Below are 5290 nucleotides of genomic sequence, written 5' to 3'. Positions count from 1 at the left end.
CACAGTGGCACCAAGTCTATTCAGCCAGCTGGCTCCATGCTGCTCTGACTCCCAGCTCCCATTAGCCACCCCAGATATGCAAATACCAGGTGCCCCCCAACTTAGCTCTCAGGTTGCTGGATGGTAAAGTTCCTCCACCTCAAGAAACGCACAGGCACCGATTGTCATCTTAGTCAAGTGCCAGGCTCATCATCAGCTGCAAAAACAGACTACCAGCATTCACTAGCACTCCGGCCATGATGCCCACCTTCTCCACAATACTGACTACTTCTGATGTTACATACGATTGTGCTCAAGTGTTCCTCTCCAAATCCAAACTCCAACAGTGCAGCCAGTATCATCCACACCAACTGGGAAAACAAAGGGATTAAATGATCACTGTGTTCACAAGAAGTCACCCAGTGGTGTTTTTTTGTTGTTGTTTGTGTGTGTTTTTCTTTTTTTTTTTTTTTGAAATCTTCTTTAGCTCAACAGCATGCAGACTGCAGACAAGAGAACTGGGGTGTTTCTAGAAGGAACAATCCCCATGCTTTTGGTGCAGCTTTGAATATTAAAAGGACAATACCGCCCAGCAAGTAAATGGAACTTGCTTAACTGGAAATAGCTCAAACATTTTTTTATGTAGAAAGAAACATCTAGGTGCAGAACAGATTATACGCCAAAGCAATCAAACACCAAACAATCTTTCCTTCGCTTCAGATAAGGGATGACCAGGCTGACAACACTCAACTTCCCTCAGAGCTTCGTAACATGAAGATTTCCCTTCCCTGTCCACGACTGCACAAAGCACCTGCAAAGACAAGAGAAAAGCACACTCTGAGGCACCTCATAGCCACAGTATACCTGCTGCAATACCTCTCTCTTCCCAGCTCTGTTACTTCAGCTGCTCACCAGCTCTAACTGAGATTCTTCGCTCACAGCGCCACTGCAAACTCTGCCCGGGCCACACAACACACCAAAAAGACATGCACACACACATGCCAAAAAGACATGCACACACAGCAGCCCTGGCAGGGGTAATCACAGACTTACCCTTTGCGGATTAAAAAGGTGACTCTGATACAACCGTGCTCAGTCTCTTGGTAATGCTGCATCTACACTGTCAAGCCATATGTAGCATGTAATCAAGCGGGTGTAACTCTCCAGAAGACTAAAACAAGTGGTTTTATACCTCTAGAGATTAAAATATAGCTCAAAAACAGGAGCATATGCCACCATCCCCAAAAAAAAGTGAGCCAGCAGCCTCTACTAAATATCCCTCTATTCCAACCACTTAGAAATCCAGAAATTCATAGACTCCAGCCTGCCTAAAGAACCCTGCAACTGACTGAAGGAAAAACGGCGCCGCGCCGCAACGTGCCCGGGCGGCGCCGCGCCGCAACGTGCCCGGGCGGCGCCGCGCCGCAACGTGCCCGGGCGGCGCCGCGCCGCAACGTGCCCGGGCGGCGCCGCGCCGCAACGTGCCCGGGCGGCGCCGCGCCGCAACGTGCCCGGGCGGCGCCGCGCCGCAACGTGCCCGGGCGGCGCCGCGCCGCAACGTGCCCGGGCGGCGCCGCGCCGCAACGTGCCCGGGCGGCGCCGCGCCGCAACGTGCCCGGGCGGCGCCGCGCCGCAACGTGCCCGGGCGGCGCCGCGCCGCAACGTGCCCGGGCGGCGCCGCGCCGCAACGTGCCCGGGCGGCGCCGCGCCGCAACGTGCCCGGGCGGCGCCGCGCCGCAACGTGCCCGGGCGGCGCCGCGCCGCAACGTGCCCGGGCGGCGCCGCGCCGCAACGTGCCCGGGCGGCGCCGCGCCGCAACGTGCCCGGGCGGCGCCGCGCCGCAACGTGCCCGGGCGGCGCCGCGCCGCAACGTGCCCGGGCGGCGCCGCGCCGCAACGTGCCCGGGCGGCGCCGCGCCGCAACGTGCCCGGGCGGCGCCGCGCCGCAACGTGCCCGGGCGGCGCCGCGCCGCAACGTGCCCGGGCGGCGCCGCGCCGCAACGTGCCCGGGCGGCGCCGCGCCGCAACGTGCCCGGGCGGCGCCGCGCCGCAACGTGCCCGGGCGGCGCCGCGCCGCAACGTGCCCGGGCGGCGCCGCGCCGCAACGTGCCCGGGCGGCGCCGCGCCGCAACGTGCCCGGGCGGCGCCGCGCCGCAACGTGCCCGGGCGGCGCCGCGCCGCAACGTGCCCGGGCGGCGCCGCGCCGCAACGTGCCCGGGCGGCGCCGCGCCGCAACGTGCCCGGGCGGCGCCGCGCCGCAACGTGCCCGGGCGGCGCCGCGCCGCAACGTGCCCGGGCGGCGCCGCGCCGCAACGTGCCCGGGCGGCGCCGCGCCGCAACGTGCCCGGGCGGCGCCGCGCCGCAACGTGCCCGGGCGGCGCCGCGCCGCAACGTGCCCGGGCGGCGCCGCGCCGCAACGTGCCCGGGCGGCGCCGCGCCGCAACGTGCCCGGGCGGCGCCGCGCCGCAACGTGCCCGGGCGGCGCCGCGCCGCAACGTGCCCGGGCGGCGCCGCGCCGCAACGTGCCCGGGCGGCGCCGCGCCGCAACGTGCCCGGGCGGCGCCGCGCCGCAACGTGCCCGGGCGGCGCCGCGCCGCAACGTGCCCGGGCGGCGCCGCGCCGCAACGTGCCCGGGCGGCGCCGCGCCGCAACGTGCCCGGGCGGCGCCGCGCCGCAACGTGCCCGGGCGGCGCCGCGCCGCAACGTGCCCGGGCGGCGCCGCGCCGCAACGTGCCCGGGCGGCGCCGCGCCGCAACGTGCCCGGGCGGCGCCGCGCCGCAACGTGCCCGGGCGGCGCCGCGCCGCAACGTGCCCGGGCGGCGCCGCGCCGCAACGTGCCCGGGCGGCGCCGCGCCGCAACGTGCCCGGGCGGCGCCGCGCCGCAACGTGCCCGGGCGGCGCCGCGCCGCAACGTGCCCGGGCGGCGCCGCGCCGCAACGTGCCCGGGCGGCGCCGCGCCGCAACGTGCCCGGGCGGCGCCGCGCCGCAACGTGCCCGGGCGGCGCCGCGCCGCAACGTGCCCGGGCGGCGCCGCGCCGCAACGTGCCCGGGCGGCGCCGCGCCGCAACGTGCCCGGGCGGCGCCGCGCCGCAACGTGCCCGGGCGGCGCCGCGCCGCAACGTGCCCGGGCGGCGCCGCGCCGCAACGTGCCCGGGCGGCGCCGCGCCGCAACGTGCCCGGGCGGCGCCGCGCCGCAACGTGCCCGGGCGGCGCCGCGCCGCAACGTGCCCGGGCGGCGCCGCGCCGCAACGTGCCCGGGCGGCGCCGCGCCGCAACGTGCCCGGGCGGCGCCGCGCCGCAACGTGCCCGGGCGGCGCCGCGCCGCAACGTGCCCGGGCGGCGCCGCGCCGCAACGTGCCCTGCTCACTCCCTAGGCACTACTGCACTTATGCGGTCAAGAAACTGTACCCCACGGTTTCCCAAAAACAACGTACCTGACAACCCCTCATAAAAGAGCATCGAGTATGTGAATTCCAAGCACTTAAAGCCTAGAAGGCTGCAAGATCTAAAGACTCAACCCACAAGTAAACCCACAAGCAAAAGATCCAAAAATATAAGAAACTGTCCCTAAACCTGAAACAGACTACCCTTTACATGCCCACTGCTGCCTTTTTCATATACATGCTCACACAGGGAGCCTCCATGACACATTTCTCCTAAACCATGCTCCATCACTTTTCCACCAACGTTGTGGCTTTGGTAAGATTTGACATATAGGCAAAGACTCACAGAAAGCCCCGTAATTCTGCCAATATCATAAGGGACCCAGAACCACAAAGCAAACACACAAAGTAACATCACCATACTATCTGTAACACTGCTATAACAATTACTCACCTGAGGAAGAGCTGCATGCAATAGAAGCACCTACTACTAGGTTGCTTTACTGTGACAGATCCTGCCAGTTGCCACCCAAAAAAGACATGCGTACCCGTTTCTACTTGAAAATGCATCAGTCCATAGACTCTGACCCACCTAAAGAACCCTGCAACTGACTGAAGGAAAAACAAAGCACTTACCCCAAAGAGCAGCCCAGGCAGAAGGAGCTCTCTGATGGCATACCTGCAACTCAGTTACCATTAGGTCCCACCTGGAACCTGAAGCCAATCACCTGGGAAAATACAAAAAAAAAAAAAAAAAAAAAAACAGAAAGAGGGGGAGTAGTAGCTGTGGTTTCTTTACTTATTTATATGACTTAGCACAACAGAATGCAGAGTGCAGACAAGAGAACTGGGGTGTTTCTAGAAGCAGACTAACACAGTCCACCAAAAAACTCAGAGTCCCCACTGACATCCACTCACCATCATGCCTCATTCACGTTTCCGTGCCTATGCCCTGAGCTACAAGAAACAAAGAGAGAAGGTCATATCCACGATGTACATGCAAACAGTATAGCTCCTTACAGAAAACTCAAACACAGAGACCAGAGGTAGAAGAAAAAATAAATAAACAAACACCCTAAAGTCAACAAATGCCAAAAGGCCATGAATGCACAGCAGCTCCAACAGAGGTAGCCACAGAATTACCCTTTGCAGATGAAAAAGGTGATCCTGCTCAGTCTCTTGGTAATACTGCACCTACGTGGTTGAGCCTCTTGTACCATGCAATCAAGCTGGTTTTAGTCCTCTGGAGAGTTACACATGTGGGTGTATACATCTAGAGATTAACATATAGATCAAAAACAGAAGAGTATCCCCCCACCCCAAAAAACAGTGAGCCAGCAGCCTCTACTTAATATTCCTCTATTAAGTGAATTCCAAGCACTTAAAATCCAGAAATCCATAGACTCCAGCCTGCCTAAACAACCCTGCAACTGACTGAAGGAAAAACAAAGCACTTACTCCAAGGAGCAGCCCAGGCAGAATGAGCTCTCTAATGCCATGCCTGGGTCTCATATACCTTTTGGCCCCGCCCAGCACCCAAACCCAATCAAGTGGTAAAGGGGAGGGGCAAAGCACAAGAAAGTAGGAAGAGAGCAGGCACAGCAGCAGCTGTGATGTTTTTTTGTTTGTTTGTTTTTTGTTTCTTTTTTTAAATCTGCCATCAGGGAGTGTGAGCGAGAGATAGACTTCTGGAGTAACTCCCTGCAGGGCCTCAAGGGGAGGTACCGAGGTGAGACTCCTCAAATGGGGGTGGACCCCCTGCCCTGTAGCCGTCGGGCAGAGGGAGGGGATCTGGGAGCTGAGGAGGAATGGAAACAGGTCCCTGCTCGACATCGACATCGCAGGTGACGCCCTCCCCTTCCAGCCCCGCATTCCCAGGTGCCCTTATACAACAGGTTTGAGGCCCTGGAGCTCGACAGACCAGTTGCT

The 5290-nt window shown here is 61.9% G+C and overlaps 1 long non-coding RNA gene across 1 annotated transcript; it reads right to left on the bottom strand.

Moving 5' to 3' along the window:
* Positions 1-742: 742 nt before the first annotated feature.
* LOC311428503 lies at positions 743-4832 on the bottom strand. Its single transcript, XR_014687751.1, has 5 exons — positions 4820-4832; positions 4505-4634; positions 4280-4318; positions 3998-4089; positions 743-790 (listed from the first exon to the last, which is right to left on the bottom strand). It is a non-coding gene; the product is annotated as an uncharacterized lncRNA (long non-coding RNA).
* Positions 4833-5290: the final 458 nt, after the last annotated feature.

This window comes from Aythya ferina (assembly GCF_964211825.1).
Source record: "Aythya ferina genome assembly, contig: HAP1_SCAFFOLD_86, whole genome shotgun sequence".
Taxonomy (NCBI): Eukaryota; Metazoa; Chordata; class Aves; order Anseriformes; family Anatidae; genus Aythya; species Aythya ferina.
This window is presented reverse-complemented; position numbering and strand designations above follow the sequence as displayed.